The sequence below is a fragment of the Sus scrofa genome, chromosome 2, assembly GCF_000003025.6.
Source record: "Sus scrofa isolate TJ Tabasco breed Duroc chromosome 2, Sscrofa11.1, whole genome shotgun sequence".
Taxonomy (NCBI): Eukaryota; Metazoa; Chordata; class Mammalia; order Artiodactyla; family Suidae; genus Sus; species Sus scrofa.
Genome location: NC_010444.4, coordinates 128,864,886 through 128,886,355, shown reverse-complemented (window position 1 = coordinate 128,886,355; position 21,470 = coordinate 128,864,886). Strand labels below are relative to the sequence as shown.

Sequence of the window (21,470 nt, the reverse complement as noted above, 5' to 3'; positions counted from 1 at the left end):
CTCCCTCTCCCCCTCTCCCTCTCTCTCTCCCTCTCCCCCTCTCCCTCTCTCTCCCTCTCTCCCTCTCCCTCTCCCCCTCTCCTCTCCTCTCCCTGTTTCTGGCTCCTTCTAACTCTTCTGGCAAACTCAGATTTGAAGTTAACTTTGAGTTGAGCCTGAGAAATTTTTGGCTTAGAACACATTTGGCTTAGACAGAATATTCCCATTCAGCCCTTGGATCATAGAAATCCTGCTGGACCAAAACAAGTACCACTGCTGCCTACATACTCCCCTCTGAGGAGCCTGACTTTTTTAGTTCACAACGGTCAAGAGCAAGCATCATTAAAATGGGCATGCCAGGAAGGGGTAAATATCCATTTTGCAGTAATTTGTGATTTAACCTAGAAGGATAAGGGCAAATAGCTTGGCCTTACTTTATATCCTTTTGTTATGAATCGTACCCCTTGGTAAACACAAATTTTGTTTTTACCTAATCACAGCCCATTACAAGTCTACATCGGAGTCTTTCCAATGCTACATGCCAGTAATGTTAGTTTAAATGCCTGTGAAGTTTCCCTAGCTAATCAGATTTCTATTATGTCATCACGTAGACTGCCTGGGAAGAATGTTTAGAGAACTGAAGTGGGGGAAGGGTAGGGGAGTTCTCAAGAGCGTTTCATTGTAAATATAACTCTCTACAACAGACTAAATATTGAGGATAACATGGGAACTAACACACACATCTTTGTAATAAATTATTTCTGTTTTTTCTCTCTAGCACGTTTTTGGTGACTCCTTCTGTGTCTGTTCAAGCATCAGTTCCCCATATGTTGGAGGTGTCTCCACGTTTATTAGTCAGACTGGGTCGGTTGCGATTTGCAGTGTTTACTTTCACAATAGCCCTGTGCACTATATATTTCTTGAAGGGGAACTAGAGCAATGCTTCCCATTTGCTTTCAATCACTAGCAGATGCAGAACCGTCAGATCATTTCCCTTTAACTGACCTAAGGGACTAAAGGAATTCAAAGGATTTCTAAACCATGTGGTTCCTCTATTGCCTGACTTCACTTCTTGAACCTAAAACTAAGAGTCCAGGTAACATAATCTGAGTCCCTTCTGAGGTATTCATTTCCTTTCCTTTGTTTTTCTTTTGAGCATCCAACTTTGTAAACTCATTTATCTTTTTTTTTTCTCTTGACCTGAACTTATTTTTTTATTACTCAAATGAATTTATCACATCTGTAGTTGTATAATGATCATAACAATCCAATTTCACAGGATTTCCATCCCACAACCCAAGCACATCCCCCCACCCCCCCAAACTGTCTCCTCCAGAGACCATAAGTTTTTCAATGTCTGTGAGTCAGCATCTGTTCTGCAAAGAAGTTCCGTCTGTCCTTTTCTCAGATTCCACATGTCGATGAAAGCATTTGATGTTGGTGTCTCATTGTATGGCTTACTTCACTTAGCATGATAATTTATGGGACCATCCATGTTGCTAAAAATCCTGGTATTTCGTTCATTTTAACGACTAATATTCCATTGTGTATATGTACCACATCTTCTTTATCCACTCCTCTGTCAATGGACATTTAGGTCGTTTCCATGTCTTGGCTATTGAAAATAGTGCTGCAATGAACATCAGAATACATGTGTCTTTGTGAGTCATGGTTTTCTCTGGATAGCTGCCCAGGAGTGGGATTGCGGGATCAAATGGTAGTTCTATGTTTAGTTTTCTGAGGAATCTCCATACTGCTTTCCGCAGTGGTTGTACCAATTTACAATCCCACCAACAGTGTACTAGTGTTCCTTTTTCTCCACACTCTCTCCAGCACTTGTTGTTTGTAGACTTTTGGATGATGGCCATTCTGGCTGGTGTAAGGTGGTACCTCATCGTGGTTTTGATTTGCATTTCTCTAATAATGAGTGATGCTGAACATCTTTTCATGTGATTTTTAGCCATGTGTATGTCTTCTTTGGAGAATTGTCTGTTTAGATCTTCTGCCCATTTTTGGATGGGGTTGTTTGTTTTTTTGGTATGGAGCTGCAGAACGCTCCGTAACACCATACACAAAAATAAACTCCAAATGGATTAAAGACCTAGATATAAGACCAGACACTATAAAGCTCTTAGAGGAAAACATAGGCCAAACACTCTCTGGCATAAATGACAGCAACATCCTCTCATATCCACCTCTTAGAGTATTGACAATAAAAACAAAAATAAACAAATGGGACCTAATCAAACTTAAAAGTTTCTGCTCAGCAAAGGAAACCCTAAACAAAATGAAAACACAACCCACAGAGTGGGAGAAAATCTTTGCAAGTGAATCAACTGACAAGGGATTAATCTCCAAAATTTATAAACTCATTGATCTTTAGATGTTCATGCTACATGTGAATTGTTGTTGGAAAAAGTACAGTATTAAAAACTAACCCTGAACTTTCTATTAATGCTTCTTCTGATGTTTTTGAAAAGACTCTGTAGCATCACAGAGCAGACAGGTCTTTGGAGTTGAGAGGCCTGGAATCAGTTTCTGGCTCTGCAATTAGCCCACAGATGACTTAAAGCCAATCAGACTCTCTAGGTCTCCGGTTCATCATCAGTAAACTCTACCTCTAAACACCATGACCTCCCTCTCCTTGGTTACCCTGAACTTCTGCCATTTGAAGTTATCTTCATTTCAAAATTGTATATGTGTGTATAAATGCACGCATACTTACATATATCCATTAAGTCCCCAAGTGAATAAGGGAATCTACAAAGGAAAAGAATTCAAAGGAAATTCTGAAGAAGAAAATGATGAAACAGAAATAAATTAAATTGGAGAGGGTTTAGGCATGGTGTTGAACATGGAAATTTGGGAAAATAGGAAAAAGAAGAAAAGCAAGGAGTTGCCTAGAAAAATCAAATGATACTTAGAAGAAGGAAATAAATAAAATCCCAAAACTCATTTGTCTTCATTTTTTCCTCTAACAAGGAAATTCTAGTGTAGAGATTTTTACTGATTTATCTCTGGTTTGGCTCCTGAGCTCTACGTTCTGGCCAAGAAAGAAAATTCCCTGCTGAAGATGGAGACCGCATTTCTTTGAGGCCAGAAGTAACTGGTTAAATACAGAATGTGTTGGGGCCTATAAGTCTTAGATCATTCAATGAGCTTATTTTCCAAAAGTCGCTCTACAGTGAGGTAAGCATTGAATTAGAATTACTCTCTGAGTCCCAGTTATCACAAAACTAGCTTTTGTGATTTAAAGTGTTGGTCTGGACCAAACCTTCTTGTTTTGCCAAACAGATTGTCCCTTCTTTTAAAAGCACTCCATGTTGTTAATAAAAGTACTAATCCTTTATTTACTGTTTATTTGTTTTTACCTTCTTAAATAATTGTTTAGTAAATACTTTTAGAAGTCCCAAAATATTTCAAATGGTTTCTTAAGTCCTGGTTCAAGAAATAGGAAATTGTGTCCTGCAGTTTTTGACAATAGTTATATAATCAGTATGGATTCTGAGTCTAAATTAATAAGTTTTTTTTTAAAGGGAGTAACTCCAAGTGTCTAATGTGCTGCATTATTTCTAAGTAATATCATTATGGTCATCCTGAAAACTCCTCCTCAAATCCAGATATTTACCAACGCAATGAAATAGTTTCTTCATTGTGTTTATTTCCATGTGGCAAAAACACCCTCAATTTTAAAAATGCATTTGGTTTTCAATAGCAGTCATGCAGTTTGCTGAAGGAAGCTTGAATTTATTTCTGATTAGTTGATAAGGAAGGTAAACATCACATAGCACATCAAACACCTAAGCTTCAAGGATGTCACAGTTGCTTCAAGATGCCCCTCCTCATTGTCGTTTAATTTAGACTCAGTTACATATGACAGTGTGGAGAATTCCCAAGTGTTAAAACTAGGGCTGTGGGTTTATCCATCAGTTTATATGTTCATGCTGTTGGTTATGTATAAACTCCTGGCTGAGGTTGTCATACAGCTCCTGTTTGTCTTACATTCAGGACACGTGTGGCAGTCTTATTTTTCCCACCACACACACACACACACACACACACACACACACACCCAGATTTAAGAGAAACAAAATTACTTAATAAAACAAGTAGATTCTACCTTTCATTTTCTTGCCCTGCCTTTTCTGCCCACAGCCAAATTTTTTTCTATGCCAGCAGTATTTTGGGTTAAATTTTTTGAATGATATTTAGCAGTTTATGAATAATTGCAATCAGTGCAAGTAAATATTTTATTGAGAAATGATTTACCTATTATTATGAATTCATACATGTAAGGTGCTCAGAACAGTAGCTGGTGTACATTACAGTATGCTCTTAAGATCCATGAGCTACTCTTATTATTTTCTCTCCAACCCCTGCTTATTCCAGAGAAAGCAGGGTGGCACTTAGTCTGCCTGACCCATAAGGGAGAGAAGAAAGCAGGTTATGGATTGCAGAGAGTGAGTTTTATGTTCATGGGGAATTCTTAATAACAGCTAACATGTTATGAGCACTGATATGTGCTTTTCATGAATTTTATGGTAGACGTCTCATAAGAGCTTCAGGGAGTAGGTGTTACTGTTATTTTAAAGACAAGGAAACTGAGGTTAAGAGAAGTTAAATTGTCCATGGTTGCAGACCAGTAAGTGAAGGAAGGAGCTAGAACCCAGGTCAAAATTTTTTAAGGCTTATACTCCTAGCTGCTTTTCTAGTCTACCTTCTTGTTCTAATCACCAGGCATGTTCTCAATTCTGTATAGCTAATGTAGCATGACCCCTGGGACATAGTAAGAGCTCAATGAATTTGTGCTGAATGTATTTGGTCCCTATAATGTAGTTGGTGTGTTTTTATTATTTTGTGAGACGTAATGAGTTGTAACAACAGCTTCATTTTATACAGAGCCAGGATGCACCTAGGGCCATTATATGATGCTGCCAATTAAGGTTAGCCTTTGTTTTAAAGGATCTTTGGATGTCAGAGACCTTATCACTCACTTTTATAACCTCAGTAAATAAGCCAGTGCTTTGCACCTGTAGTATCTTAATAAACATTCGTTCACCTTTCACTTCAACAGTGTTTTCTCCCATGTTCATGTCCCTGCTATTTTCTATACCATTTTCTACTTTCATTCCCCTCTCTCCTGCTTGACATGTCTTTCTCATTATTCTTACGTATCTAGCCCTTTCCTTTTCCAGGTTTAAGCCCATAACTTTGCAACTAGTGTGCTTCCAGGGCCACCTCAGTCCCAAACAATGCTTCCCTCCTCTCAAGTCTGAGCGGCTTTATTCTCCCCCCAACTCCCTTGGCACTTACTTCTCACTGATGCTGGCCACTTCCCAAATTTTGTAAGATTTTTTTTTTTTCCCTTCTCATTAGTTATAAGCTCCTCCAGGGCCGGAACTATTTTATATAAATGTGTGTTTAACACAGTCGCCACATTAGTGCTTTTTTTACATAGTGAGTTTTTAGTTCACTACAAAGAGAGCTTTATTACCTGCTACGTTTCTGTGTGGAGAAAAAAAACATTTGCTTCATATGGCTGTTCGGTTAACTCAGGTGCAAAGTGAAGCATCCATCTAAAAGAAGAATACTTTCAGTCAAAGTTAGGCAGTGTACGTGTGTGTGTGTGTGTGTGTGTGTGTGTAAATATTCTGAACATATATATTTAGATTAAGAAAAACTAAAGATGTAGATTGTTTAAAAGGAACTTGTAATGCAGGTCACATTGTCAGGTCACATTAGTATTTAGTAATTTAGAGACGGGTGATAACCCATGTGATGTGAAAATTGGGACTAGATGCTAGTATTGACTATGCCAGTGATTGCAATGGCTAATCCACTCTTAGTGAGAGTGTGCTGAAAGTGACTTGTTAATCTAAAGCGGAATTTTCGATTGGAAATGGGCAAAGAATTGACTCCTGCCATGTCTCACACACACTGCTGCGGAGTTTATTTTTAAACCCCAAGCGTAGCTTCATATCCTGGTTAGTGCAAAGGACATTAAGTTTATAAAAGGATATATGAGTCATATAGATTATTGCCCAAACTCTATACTATTATTCTTTATGTATTATTTTTTAAAGTTGGTACCATTTAGTTTGATTCGGCAATTCAGTTTCTCTAAGGATCCTGCTTATAACCAAAAGAAATAACATGCCTCTGAGATGTTAAATTCATGCATTCTGCTAGTCACTCTGCAGCAGAGTCTACTTCTGACGTCTTACTTTTTTATCCTGCATCATTTTTCCTTTTTTTCCCCCCTTTTGCTCTTATTACAAGGTCCTCCTGGTAGAAAGCAATGATTGTGCTTATCTCTACCATTAGAGGTAGTTGAAGATTTTATATTTGCTTTGTTTTTGTTTAATTGAGAGACTTAAATTTATAGTGGGAAAGTCTCTAATATAAAGAAATGGATAAAACTTTTTACATACTGCAAAGCACAATTAATGCAGTATGAAGATAATTTCTTTAAAGTAAGTTGGCCATGTTTGATATCATTGAAAAGCAAATGCTGGCTTAAAAAGATTAACAATCAATTCCAGCTTTTAAAATATCACATTTTTTAAATGCCCTTTGCATTATATCATCATGTATATCAGTTTCATTGATTCTTTCATTTAAGTACAAAATGGTTTCCCCAAACCTCCACCAACACCCAAAAAGTAGGAGGTAAAATTACTCTGAGATTTATGGTTTAGGCACAGAATTTTCCAAAAGGTGGTAGATCTGGTCAGTCTGCTTTCCCCTTGTCCAACGTTTTTCCTAGTGACTGCATGATTGACCGTTGAGTAACCTGGGAGTTAATCTGTTATAAATTATAGGAAATCTATAATTTATAGTTGGCCTTCTTTATCTGCAGCTCCTCCGCATCTACAGATCAATCAACCACAGGCCATGTAGTACTGTAGTATTTACTAATGAAAAATATCTGCATACAAGTGGACCTGCACAGTTCAAGCCCATGCGAGTCAAGGGTCTGGAAAAAAAATTGCTTCAGATCGGGAAAGCTGCTCTGATTTCAGGCTAATAGGTAGGACAGGGTATATCTCTTTGGGCTTTCCAAAGTGTTTCTTTATTTCTTAGAGAACTTCTTGGACCTTTGTACTTTTGTTGGAGAGGAAGAAATTTTTATCTTCCCTTCTAAGTTCTTCTGTCTGGTCTAAGGATTAAATTAGACATGAGACAGGAGTTCCCGTCATGGCTCAGTGGTTAATGAATCTGACTAGGAACCATGAGGTTGCATGTTTGATCCCTGGCCTCACTCAGTGGGTTGAGGATCCGGCATTGCCATAAGCTGTGGTGTAGGTTGCAGACGTGGCTTTGATCTGGCATTGCTGTGGCTGTGGTGTAGGCCGGCGGCAACAGCTCCAATTAGACCCCTAGACTGGGAACCTCCATATGCTGTGGGTGGGGCCCTAAAAAGACAAAGACAAAAATAAATAAATAAATAAAATTGGCATGATACAGATTAACAGGAGAGATCAAATCATAGTTTAATAACATGTGTATGTGGGAGAAACACAGGAAAACTGAGTAACTGCTCATAATGGCTGAAGCCCTCACTTAAACACCATCTTCAGCTAAAGACAAAAAAGGATGTTGTAACAATGAGAAAAGTATCTCATGTTAGACATTGAGCTTATTGCGAGATGTTTGTATTTGTTGCCAGAACATTGTGAAGAAAAGTAAGTGAATATCTACTTTCAATCTGATATTTGGTCTACACATATGCATGAAAGGGGAGAGAAAATGGACAGGCAAAATAAATTTGAATAAAAAAATACTGTGTTTAGTGTGGATTGTGATAAATCATTAAATTATTCACCTTTAATGTCACTCTAGTTCACTGACATTGCATATATACCTAGCCAAAGAGCATTTGTGTGCCTGACTCTTACAAGTTCTATAAGCACTTCTTATTGGCATGATTTTGCTGCATTCTAAATAGTTTTTCAGGAGTTCCCGTCGTGGCTCAGTGGTTAATGAATCTGACTAGAAATCATGAGGTTGCAGGTTCGATCCCTGGCCTTGCTCAGTGGGTTAAGGATCCGGCGTTGCCGTGATCTGTGGTGTAGGTGGCAGTCGTGGCTTGGATCCTATGTTGCTGTGGCTGTGGTATATGCTGGCGGCTACAGCTCCAATTAGACCCCTAGCCTGGGAACCTCCATATGCCGAGGGTGCAACCCTAGAAAAGGCAAAAAGACAAAAATAAATAAATAAATAGTTTTTCAACTTATATGTGCTGTAAGCATCAAATGAAATGCTTAATGGTGCTAAATAATATTTTAACAACATTGTAGGTGTCTTAATTAAATAACTAGAATCCAAAAAAAAGGATGTTGAGGGTAGTGGTCTGGGACTTGATGGAATGGAGGAAGTCAGCTGACACAGAGATGAGAAAGCAAGTGTTGGGTAAATAACTGTTTGCTGGGTTATGCAGAGACAATGGAAACTCTGGTCTCTAGGCCCTGCCTGGAGTTTCCATCACCACACCTTCCCCAGGTTCTCTGCAGATACATCTAGTGATAGATCTGTTTGGGAACAGGCCCCCTATATAAATTTTTAAGGCCGTTAAGGGGAAAGTTGAAGTTTCTTCCTGAGGCTTTTGGGTCTTGATCATTTTCTGTTTGAAATAATCACATGCCAAAGAGACATTTTGTGGTGGCAAGTTGTGTTCCCCCACCCTTCAAAGGTCTTAGGACCAGTGAAGTACATTTGTACTGTGACTCCTCAGCAGTGAAAGGACTGTGTGTTGTGCATTTAGAAAACACCAGAAACGCATGGGTCTTTTCTGATCTGCTTACTTTCTTTATCAATCTAGTACCATTTGGAAAGGAAATGAGAAGAAAGTTTGGAGAGACTCTAACATGTTACTAAAAAATGTAAAAGGATTAATAGAGAAAGAGGGTAATCTCCAGTTAGTTTTCTCCTATTTTCTGTTGGTAAATTCCCCCAAAATTATATTCATCATAAAACATTAGAAAGCTATCATGTTAAAACAGTCAGAGAGAAGCTCTTATGACCCTTCGCGTTGTGAAGCCTCAGGGAAATTTACATTTCCAAAATATGAGAATCTTTTCTATATTTTTCAGCTGCAGAAGAATAAATAATGAGTGTCACACACAGAAATGATATTTGAAGTCTTTGTCAGACTGCTGAATCATTTCTCAGTAGACTTATGGCTGTGGCCAGTAGACTTGACGAAGGCAAGACAAATAATACATAAAGACCTTTCTGTTGTGGCTGAATCAGGACCAGAACCTGCAAGAGTTAAATACTGCTCCCTCCTTCCTTCCAACTGCATTCCACTGATCTGGAGCTCAGCTTTGTTCAATATAGCTTGTCAATTTTGCTTTGCCCATGTCTGCTGAGATATATCACGAATCAAGATTACACAAAGCTAAAGGGAGATGTGGGAGATATGAATCCTAAAGTGACAAGGTCTTCCTTGGATACGTTAATAGTCAACACATTGAAAAATATCACAGGGAAGGAATGGGATCCTTTGCCAGTGCCTTTCTTTATATTTGGGTCTCTATATATATATTTCTTTCAGTTTTGTCCAGTGGGATTTTTTCAATGGACCAGCAAAAATGAGCCATATGATTTTAGCAGTGTAAGGGGAAAATCCTTTGTGGCTGCTTTGTGCTGAATTGCACTCCCTGAACTTGTTGTATATGCTACTGTGTATGAAAAGGGACATATTTTACCCCCTGAAATTGGAGAAATAGTGTGCTGAGTGAATAGATTTTGGATTTGAGACAAAAGTGACTGTGCCCTATTTTTTTTTTTTAATATGAGGGAAATGAGCCTACTGCTGGAATATTTTTAAAAAGAAAAGAAACCTCAACTGAATCACATCAAAAAATATACCCACAATAGCCCAGCCAAAATCTAACAGTGTGGAGTGCATTAAGCTACTGGGAAGCTTTGTCTTGCAGCTCTAAGAGCACATTCTTGATATAGAGGGGCAAGGTTTGCCCTTGAAACTCACACCCCACACCACATCACAGCTGCCCCAGGCTCCCTCTCATCTTTTCACTCTGTTCTTCTTGACTCAGAAATGAAAAGAAGAAACAAGAAAACCTGTCCCCATAAGGCTGGTGTGAGACGGGAGGGGGAGGGGTGCCGAGGGGGAGGGAGGAGGTTATGGCGCTGTCAGTCAGCACCAGCAAATGCCATTTATGTGGATCCTGGGCTCACTAAGGAAGCAGAAATAAAGCACTCTGATGTGGCGCCGCCCCCTCCCCCGCTGCACTCCTGCTCATTACAGCTCTTTCTTTAAACTGCTGGGTAGACAGCTGGCAGCCAGTGCCTCAGAGGAGGCTGGAGTAAGGGAGCATATAAATTACTGTTGCATTTTACAGCTAAGATAAACTCAAACTGCAGGGTTATAGCCTGAAATGACATGAAGAGAAGGCTCCAGCAGGCCTCTCAAAAGAACAAGGAACAGAAAATGGATAGAAAAAGTTACTCAGGGAATATAGTAAAAAAATAAAAAAATCTAAACAAGTTGTGTAAAATCTGCTGCTTTAGTGGGTCTTAAAGAGCTTATGTCAGCTTAATTCTGTGTGGTAGCATAATGTAAATCTATGGGAAATGGGGCTTTCGGCATCTCTGCTCTATTCCATTTCTGCAGATTGCCAAGCATGGCAATAAATGTCAAGTGATTATTTATTTGATCATTAGAAACTTCATTAGATTTTGATTTGATGCTCTTCAACCTCCCCATTCCCCACCATCCCCACCAAAAAGAAAGCTCAATTTCGAAATTCAGTCCAGCTAGTTTGATTGGGGGAAAAAAAAATGTTACAAAATAAAATCTAGTAAATACCAGCAACTAGATGACAACATTCTGCATAAATATAGAATCCTCTCTCCAAGGAGTTTACAGCACTTGGCTAACACGATGAAAGATACATTTTGGCTCCAGTGGTAAAATTTTTGGAAGCCTTTTTTAGTGTTTTGTTAGATGGGAGGCTGTTTCCGAGGTGAGATCAAACCCCTCTGGCTACAGACAGAGTCTGATTGTATGTTCTTGGCTTAACAGTCTTAGCTCATAATGTATTTAAACTTTCACTCAGCTTTCTTGGACATGATTTATTTGCAGATTATATTACCTGGGAAAAAAGAGTCTGTGGGCCCTTCGTTGGCCTAGGTAGTTTGGGACTGGTCTGGTTGGTGCCTGAATGTTTATTTCACCCCAACTCAAAGCATAGAACCTGGGCCTTGTTGTCTTCATAAAACAGAGTTTTTTTTTTACCTGTAGTCAGCAGTGTCAGATATAGTGTTTAAAGCTGACTTTCACTGCAGTTTCTCCTGCACCTTTCATGCTAGCATTTTCCTGAGAATCACATAGAGTGTGGGAAACAAAGGATGAGAGAGACAGTGCTGCCACGAGCTTGCTTCCTCAGGGAACAGTACTTGCATGTCAGAAGACCCACCAAATAGAAATTGGACTGACTTTCATAAAACTAGGGATTTGAGCACAGTGTGGGGTATGTATTATTGCCACAGAGCACATGCTGCATAGAGGCATAAAGAGACAGGCTTTATCTCTCTGCCTGAAACCCTCTTGGAACCTTCTGGGAGTTCACATTTTAAATCAAGAATCAAAACATTTTCCCGGCACAACTGCAAATTGAAAATAGGCACTTGAACAACACAGGCAGAAATGTAGGAAAAGAATGCCTTTGAAATGCCTACAACCCACCCCAAGCCAGCCTGGGTCTGCCTGTAGACATGAGTGGTATTTATCTCCGGTAAAGGGTATGTAGCACTTGGTAGAAACAAATGACAGCTGACAAAAAGATCCATTAGATGCCTGAACTTGCCCCTTGCCAGCACAAAGTATTTTTCTTCTCTTTTTTTTTTTTCAATCATAAAGAAGGGGCAGATATTTTTATTTCTAGAAGCAGTCTATAGCCATAGATTTTTTTTTTTTTTTGCTATAGCATTTCTAGTACATCGCAATTGAAACAAGCACATAAATGATGAATTTCTTTCATTAGTCTAAGTGGGGTGAAACATGGAGAGAAACATGCTTAGGAATATATTATTGTGTTGCATGTTTCAAAACAACAATAGCAGCCACTTGGAGGTCAAGAAGTTCATCCTCTTTTTGTGGGAGAAGTTGCTATCCTACAAACAAAATCTTTATTGCTGCATATCGATCAATGACATTTATTGAGTGTGTTCCTGATGAAAAACTGCACTAGGCTCAGCTGGCGCGATGAAAAAAACATCAGCTTTCAACAGACTGGGTCCAGTTAGGAAAACAGACGGCCCAGGCAAGGAAGGTGAGTCCCTCATGAATAAAGTCTTTGCTAAAGAAAAAGAGATGGAAATTAAAGGAAGTGAGGCCAGAAGCCCTCCGGAGCAAGCTGAAAATGAAAGGTTGGGGGAGTGGTTTCTTCTTCATGCAGGGATGTTTGGAGGCGCTGAAAGACTGTTGGCAGAGAAAAGGAGAGAGGGAATAGAACGTGCCAGGGCCCAGAAGAAGGGGCATGATCTGGATGAGGAAGTGGGCATGGCCTAATTTTAGTTGATCATGGATTCTCTGGGAGAGGAGTGATACCAGCTGTGAGACAGGCAGGTGTGTGGGCAGATCTCCACAACCAAGTTGAGCAGCATCAGTCTGATACGCTAGGAGCAGGAGGTGGTTATGATTCAGCCGTTCAGGAGCGTGATGTCCAGAGAGTGTGTGCTGTAGGAGCATGGGCAGCAGAGATTGTGGGTCTTTGCTTTGTAGGACGCACATTAGCTGGTATATTTATACATTTTATTCTAGGTGATTTGTGGATGAACAGGTCGTGACCCCTGCATTCAGTCTTGTGGGTCGAGAGATATGAACTTAACTAACACAAGGAGGTAACAGAGGGCAGGGAAAAGAGCAGAGGGAGGAGGACAGTGTGATGGAAGAGGTTTAGGAGTTTTAAGTATCAGATAAATCCATGGGTATAGACAGATACTAAAGCTATGTGGCCAAACAAAAACGGAAGCATAACAGGTGTCTTGCCAGAGATGCGATTTGTGTGTGTGTGTGTGTGTGTGTCTGTGTGTGTTGGGGGCTTTCTTTCCCTTTGACTAGAGAGATTGCTGTCTGATTCTAGGTGATACAAAGACAGAAAATACCTTACGACAAACATTCCTTGTTCTGCATAAGGCCTCTAGGGCACTTATTTGTGTCATAAATACAGAGCAAGCATTTATATAAATCCTTGAGTATTTATATTTTTAATATTCATAAGTATTTGTTTACATACAGCTTTAAATAGTTAGGCAAATATAGAGCAAGGTGTCTTGGGTGACTATCCTAATAAGATATATGTGTTTTAAGTGACTCTTTCAAAGTGCTTTAGTGATTATAAATTGTGGGAACTAGAAAATGGGTGTGTGTATATTTTGAAAAGTTACATTAAATATGTTATTTTTAAGTACTAAATTTATTATTTAAATATTAAAAGTATAATGTATTAAGATAGTAATTATTATATATTAAATATTTATTTATTTATTTAATGGGAATTTCCAAAATGGGGGAATTAGCTGGCGTGGGGGAGTTAATAAGTAGAAAACAAAGGGAGCCCATGATATAGACCCTGGAGCACATTGTCATCTCTGGTGTGCTCCTTGGCACAAGGTCATGTATTAAAATGGTGGCTCTGGAACACTGTGGCAAGACCCCAAAACACAGCACATAGGGCTTTCCTTCTCTCAGAACACAATCAGAGAAGGCATTGTTGTCACATTAACCTGAGCCAGAGCTCTATGTTAGACTGATGTACCTATGGGCCCAGCATTCCAGGATCAGCTGGATCACCATGGCCCCTCCCTATGGTGTGAATCCTCCCCAGACAGACTCTTCTTCTGCCCAGCATCTGGTCACCTAGTGCACAAGCAGCGCTTGGAACACGTACAGCAGGTTCAGCTCTTCTCTGCCCCATACCCCTGGTGGGACTCACACTAAAACTGTTTCATCTCTACCATCAACAAGTCAGCCTGGTCTACAAGGTTGGGACTGGACAAGAAATTAAAAGATTCTTCTCCTATTGTTCCTGTTGTAGCTTAGTGGTTAAAAACCCAACTTGAATCTATGAGGCTGAAGGTTTTATCCCTAGCCTCACTCTGTGGGTTAAGGATCTAGCCTTGCCGTGAGCTGTGGTGTAGGTCCCAGATGAAGTTTGGATCCCACATTGCTGTGGCCGTGGCGTAGACTGGCAGCTACATCTCTGATTTGACCCCTTGCCTGGGAACTTCCATATGCTGCGGGTATAGCCCTAAAGACAAAACAAAACAAGCAAACAAACAAACAAAAAAAGAGCCTTTTCCTGAAGGGCCACAGAGAGCTGGTTGCATCCAGGGGCCCGTGAAGTCAGCCAGAGCGGAGCACATATCTCCACTTTCGCTCTCTGTACGACCTTCACCAGTAGCTCCATTGACTCACATCATTTCTCCATCCTCAGACTGTTTAGAGTAACATTCTCATTACCTAAGAAGAGGGGAAAAGAGGAGTCCTGCATTTATTAGTTTAGACTAAGCTAAAAATCTTCCTTTCCCAGCATCTGTATCACCCAAGACGGAAATAGTTTTTTCTTTGTCTTCACTCTTCCCTACAGGCACAAATATTTCATTTTAAATTGTAATTTGTATTGAGATTTCTTAGCCACTCCACCTCCTGCACACTGATTTAAGCTCCTGATTGCACAAGGGTAGGTTAAACAACTTTGTAAATGTCACGGTTCATAAATAATGTGTACTGAGTTCTTACGGTAAGCTAGACACAGTGCTAAGTACTTTTACATGCATCAACTCACTTAATACAAGATCCTAAGAAGTATATGGGATATTATTATCTCCACTTTATGAATGAAGACATTGATGTACTGAAAGTTTAATAAACTGTCCAAAGTCCCAGGATTTGATCTTGGGTATTCTGTCTTTGGAATCCAGAACTTAGCAATTCTCTTTTCTGTCCTGCTCACAACGTATGCATGGGCTCAATAAGTACTGATGAATGACTAAAGGAAGTGGGACTTATCATGACCTAGGATCAGAACAAGGTTCTGAGGCAAGACTGTGGTGGTGGGCATGGATAAGGGGTACCTTTTACTGTGATGAGAATTGGGTGGGAGTGAGAGGCAAAATGAAAATGAACTAGTTTAAGCACACTTTCAACTTATGAAGTAGACAGAGGATAAGGGGGATGAAAACGGTTACTAAGGCAGAAAAACAGGCAAGCGGTGGACAATAGAATGTAATAACAACAACTGATAAGAACATTGATAAAAAGTGAAGGCAGAATGTTTTGAAGACTTTATATTGGACTTCTCTAGCAAACTAAGTGCCAGAGAAAAACAAGAGTTTGACCAGATGCTAAGGAAAGTCTTACTGACTAAGGAAATCCGTGGTAGTTGGTTAGGGATATACTTGGTTGCACGCAACAGTATGTTAACAAAAAATAGCTGAAACATTGGGACACACTTTTTCTTGCATGAAAAAATATCCAGTTTTATTGTTGGTAATGTTGGTTTATTTGCAGTTAGGATCTTTCCTCCTTTCTGATTAGGTATCTCAGGGTGTTGATTTTCATCTTCATGTTTGTCTCATGGTCACAAGATATCTGGTGTAGATCCAGCCATTCCATCTGTGTGGAAGACAGAAAGAAACAGTGAAGAACTGACCCTTCCTCATCTGTCCGCTTTGATGAAGAAAGCTTTCTTTGGTGTTACCTTTCTCAGCAAAGGTCTGTTCAGATCTCATTGGCTAAACAGGTCACACGGTCACCCCTAATTTCCATGAATATCTTATGCATCACCAGGGTTGGGCAGTTTGCTTCTCTGAACAAAATTATAACTCTCTGAGGAAGGAATAGAGATTGTTTCCATCTGAAAAACAGATGAGAAACATGTATTTCCTGATTAAAACAGAAAATAGATCTTCTGCTTTATTTTGTCTTCAACCTGTTGCATGGTTGCCTTTTAAGTTCTATAATCACAGTGGTTCATGCTCAGAGATGTCCCATTGACCCAAACGTCATTCGTAGCCATCATTTGCTATTTTGCTGTGATACCCCTCATAGTATTACTGCTGTTTCGGTTTGCCAATTTGGGTAACATATCATTAAGTAGTTATAAGACCCTTCTTTACAGTGCTTTAAGAGTTTTAAAAGAAAATATTTATTTTAGCAACTTCTCAGCATGGTGATTTTTGAGTCAGAGTCCTGTGGGACTGGGAATGAAACCCAGATTCTCTAGCCTGAACTAGAACTAAATGCATATGCCTGTGGGAAACACCCCACAGTTTCTTTCTGTAGGAGGAATTGTATCAAACCCTCCTCTCTGCGTGAGCAAGTGTGTTTGTGTGATAGAGAATGAGAGAAGGAAAAGGCCATACACAGTGTCTTCTGATACGGTTGACCTATTGAGTTTCAGTTGTCAAACCCACGGTTCTCTCCTCCCTTCCTGTCCTCCATCTGCTGTTGGTGTTTCATGGATTCATGGCTGTGATTTTTGTATAATGGTCCTATTTACCTTTCTAATATTTAATTCTAGTATCAGTTTTAATTAGGCGTTTCTGAAGCTGGTGAGTTTAATCCAAAATCATTCTAATGTTTTTTTTGTGTGCATGGTTTCTCCAACTCTCAAGTTCTTGAAGTTGTTATGCAGTGATCCAAATCAGAGCAGAACCAAAAATCTTTAAATTCTATAATCCTGCAAAATTATATTTTCCATTCTATGACAATTGTAGATTAGTGCCGATTCTTTTACGGTGAACATTTTCTTTCTTGTAAAAAGCATTCGCATTTGTAAGTGATTCCTCAGTCCCTTCCTGTTTTGATACAAGAGCAAGATGACCATATTTAGAAAATTATCACAAAATCGCTTTATCAACTTGTAACATCATGTGTAGTCACTTACCATAATTTCTTACTGATTTGCCTTCTCCACTGAAGCATAGGCTTATTATTGGCAGGCACTTCACCTCTTTTCTGTTCCCTTCAAGCCTCGGTTTGCATTTGTGCAAACAAGGGGACAGACACAGACCCTGGGGGAATAAAATAGGCTTCCATCCTTAAATAGCTTTTCTCTTAGTCTGGGACTTCTGATAAGGAAACATAAAAATGCTCTCATTATTCTCTTCCATTTCTTCCATTGTCAGGGGAGAGGAACCAACAATTTTAGATGCATCCACTTCCTAAATCCTTTATTTCAAACTCTCCTGCCTCCTCTGAGCTCCTGCACCATCCCTTACACTGTCTCTTCAGTACTTTCAATCTCATCCTCCACAGTTGGGCTTTTCTCTCAGACTTCAAATGTTCTCACATCTTTCTTGTCCCCCAAATCCTTCCCCCAGATGTATCCTTCACTCCCTTTCCCATCACTGTCAACTTCTTTCTCCACATTTACACGTTTCAGTCACTCCTCACCCCCATTGTCATCTGCCTTTCACTGGATGAACAAGTGTCAACAAAAGGCTTGAATGGAAGAAAACACCTGGCACAGACTCCACTTGGGTAAATCTGTTCTAAAGACAGAGGGGGAGTCACTTCTGCTGGGAAATGTGGCAAGACCAGAAAGCATTTGCCAGGATAGACACAGCTTATGCCTCTGGCTCCATAGAGTATGGAACACAGTTGCTAATAATCTTGTCTGTGGATGAGCAAGAGTCCATTTAGAGGTATTGGAAGCATAAGTGAACCTGCAGGTCCAACATCAGGTAGCCCAACGTGAAGCACCCCATGTAGACCCCAGGTATATTTAATTAAGATCGGTTTTAAGTATACTCGTACTCCAATGGTTATACACTGAATGCTCAAAAATAAAAGACATATTTACATGCCACACTCACAGGGAGACTTAGACTAGATATAAAATCCTTACAGACACCCTGGATTCTTTTTATCAAAGCCCCGTGGATTGTTTTCCTAGACTACATAAAACAAATGTGTAGACATGTTTTGCTGGAGAATGAGGAAACCCAGGAGAAGATCAAACCCTTTGGAAAGTAGGTGTGTACCATTAAAAGGTGGCTATCAATTCATACAGTAGATTTAGGCGAGGATCTTTTGAAAAGGATGACAAGCAAGGTTAGGAACTGGGGTGTCATCATGGGAACACACATCGTGAAAGATATAGCCTCTAGACTGTTTTTCCCTTGAAAGACTGCCGCCACCATGCTGACTCCCAAACCCTACCTGCGGTTCAGAGCATGTCTTCAACCCCAGTTCACCTTGGTCCTGGACATCGGCTCCTGAATATACATGCTCATTCGGCTCCTGAAGGGCTTTAGTTTCTCTCTGCTACTCCACCAGCTTCCTCCCTAGAAACATCGATGTTTACACAGTATCTCAAGACAAACACGAGCTCATTTTTGTGTATGTTGACGTATGTCAGTAAGTTCTTCCCATTTCCTCTCTAATGTGTTTCTGAATTTCATTTCTCCCTGTGCATCTTGCTCTCATATTGCCCTGATTCCCTCTCATTCATTTGATCCTTTCTAGCTCTCTTACCACCTCCTCCAGCCACTTTCATCAACATTTTATATCTAACCCAGAAATCACCTTAAATACAATAGCAAATGTAATATATACTAAAGTTTGAAATTTCCATGTAGCATAGTTTTTAGCAAATCTCACCAATCAGCTCTTTTAGTTTTATCTGCCCTTCTCCCCCAACTGCAGTAAGAAGCCTATATTCCAATACTCTGTCACACAAGCTATTCTTCTAATGTAACTTATTGTTTATTTTTTGCTCCACAGTTTGGTACATGCTGTTCCTTCTAACCATAGTACTTCTTCCTTCCTCTTTTTCTCCAAATGTCAAGCACATAATCATCTCACAAAATCAAGTCCATATGTTATGTCCTCAAGAAACAGCCCCTGACTCTTACAATCAGACCTCCTCAGAAATGCCGTCCTTTCTCGAGCAATCTGTATGCAACTCTGTGTTAACATTCTTTGAAGGGAGGGTGTCTGCATTTTCTTTGGACTAAGCTTTTTGAGCTCAGGTTGTCATTTAAATGTATATCTCTACAACATAGTACAGTACTTTGTACATAATTATTTCCTAATAAGTGTTGACTAACCAAAGAAGGAGCGAATCTGGGGCAGAGTCATGACGTATGGTGACTCAGAGTGGAATTCAAACCACCACTGGAGACACTTGTTGTGGAACGCAGAAAAATTGCTACCTAATTCAACTGGCAAGTGTAAAACACGTGTATATATATATACTCTCTCCCTTAGGTAGTTTTTCACCAGCCCATTATGATAGAGACATAGAAAATTTCCTCAACACATATCACTAATTTCATTTAGGATCAATGTGCATTTTTTTTTATTCGCAGAAGAACAGGAGTTTCCCCTAAGGTTGTCATGTATTCAGGACACTTACCTTCAGCAAGTAATGCTTCTCCTCCCTGGATCTCACTCGGGGTCTGTAGTAGATCTGGAGAATTTTCTGAAGTTTCTTTTATGTCCAGCAAGACTGGCAGGGACTGGACATGAAAGCTGTCTAAATACTCTAATCTATTCCCAACTCACAGAAATGCAGGCTTCATGAGCTCTCTGTTTGCTGTCATGAATCTTGATGTTGACAAGGAAGTCAGATTCATAACATTAAACACAAAGCGATAGGAGGAACTTTTCTCCCTGCATCCACTGGGAAAGGGCACGTGTGTTCTTCCCCAGATCTGAATGTCTCCTGACAGTGTAAATGTGAAGCTGGAATAGAGACCCACACAGATAGCAGGTTTTTATTTCGTTTTCACTGGGATAAACAAGGTTCTTTTTTTTTTTTTTTTTTTTTTTTTGCCATGAGAGGTCCTTATCCTGTTTTCTTTAAAGCTGCATGCTGCCTTCTGTAAATTCCATTGTGTCATTGTTCTGAAGCCTATTCACATTCTATTATTGGCTTGTTATTATCCTGGCCTTTATTGTAATAATGAATAATAATACTCTGTAGCTACATGACGTCTTTCTTTTGGATCATCCTGCTTAGTTTCATAAAAGAAATTAATCAAGTTACACCTTTAAGAAAAGCATTAAGCTACTTCATTATAAAAGCAAGTTGTCTTTGCTCTGATTGCAATTGTGTACAGTTTTTTAAAGAGGCATGTTAAAATCTCAGGAGAAATTTCAAATTGGCCGTTACTTAAACTGATTGACTGGCCTCTCCAAAACTTAAAAAAACTGTTTTGAAATGCTAAGTATGTGAGAAAAACAGGTATATACTCTTGGAGCACAACAAAGAGATCAGTGCATATATTGTGTTTGTGTGTGTGTGTGTGTGTGTGTGTGTGTAGTCTATATATGTATATATAATCTTTTCCTAATTCAGTATGTATTTTTAAATGTTTGTCAAGAAGAATATCTGGTAATATTGAACTGGTCATAGTTTTCTTGTTCTCCCTGCTTAGAATACCTTCAGGAGTCTATGCAGAGACCACAGACAGGAAATGTTCCTGACAATCTCTCGTTATGTGACGCCTTGTCACCTGCTTCACCTCCCCCAACCTGTATAACTGTTGCAGTTCCATTCCCTGCAGAAGGAAACAAGAAGGAAGGTAATTATCATATTTAATTTATATATGAGGAAATGTGTAATAATATCTGATTGTTGGGCTTAGACTTGAATTTAGTTTTTTATTCCAGTGGAGGTTTGTTAAGTATTTGGCATACTACCTCATTTCTCAAATTTATCTTTCGAATTCTCTACATCTGCTAGAAGAAAATGTTAAGGAGATAAATGCCGAATTTCCATCTTGAGCTGTCTTTAGCGCCATCCACCTGCCATCTGTAATTGTGGCTGTTTGCAGGTTCAGCACCACCTGAGTCCACATCAGTGACATCGCTGCTCTAGTGTTAGTTTATTTTCGCTTTGGAAGTGTTCCCCATACAGCCAGGCCTTTTAGCTGTATAGCTTCTAGCTTAGGGTCTGTGTGACCAGAAACAAGTAGAAATAGTCTCTTGAAAATTAGTCATAATCATAAAGTTTATACAAGCTAAGAAGACCTCAAAGCAATTTTTTTCCATATGCAACAGAACAATGGTACTGATTTAGTCTTATTTGAGAATTGATTTATAATTCATAAGTGAAAAAATGTGAGAGAGTGAATTGAAAAGTCGTAACAGTCACATCTTTTTGTCTTTTTGCCTTTTCTAGGGCCACTCCCGCTGCATATGAAGATTCCCAGGCTAGGGGTCTAATCGGAGCTGCAGCCACCAGCCTACAGCAGAGCCACAGCAACATGGGATCCGAGCTGGGTCTGTGACCTACACCACAGTTCATAGCAACGCCGTTCCTTTACCCACTGAGGGAGGCCAGGGATCGAACCTGCAACCTCATGGTTCCTAGTCGGATTCATTAACCACTGAGCCATGATGGGAACTCCCATAACAGTCACTTCTAATTCCTCTATGCAAGTCAGGTACTTCTCTTTCAAATTAATTGTGACTGACTCTGGTACAGTGAATAATGCCACACACACGC

At 39.6% G+C, this 21,470-nt stretch overlaps 2 long non-coding RNA genes across 8 annotated transcripts in view; one reads left to right on the top strand and one right to left on the bottom strand.

The window, feature by feature from the left end:
- Positions 1–21,470, top strand: part of LOC102158243 — a 1,168,296-nt gene that overhangs the window by 599,993 nt on the left and 546,833 nt on the right. For all 4 annotated transcript variants that reach the window (XR_002342080.1, XR_002342079.1, XR_002342078.1 and 1 more), the window contains one exon: positions 20,398–20,544. This is a non-coding gene — a long non-coding RNA (uncharacterized LOC102158243). The remainder of the gene's footprint in view (positions 1–20,397; positions 20,545–21,470) is intronic.
- On the bottom strand, positions 15,463–19,734 carry LOC102158429. Of its 4 annotated transcripts, XR_001307167.2 has the most exons (6): positions 19,374–19,734; positions 18,176–18,300; positions 16,899–17,025; positions 16,512–16,809; positions 15,711–15,866; positions 15,463–15,625 (listed from the first exon to the last, which is right to left on the bottom strand). It is a non-coding gene; the product is annotated as an uncharacterized LOC102158429 (long non-coding RNA). The 4 variants fall into 4 exon arrangements; XR_002342075.1 differs by lacking the exon at positions 16,512–16,809 and having other exon boundaries at positions 15,711–15,838; positions 19,374–19,730; XR_001307168.2 differs by lacking the exon at positions 16,512–16,809 and having other exon boundaries at positions 19,374–19,729.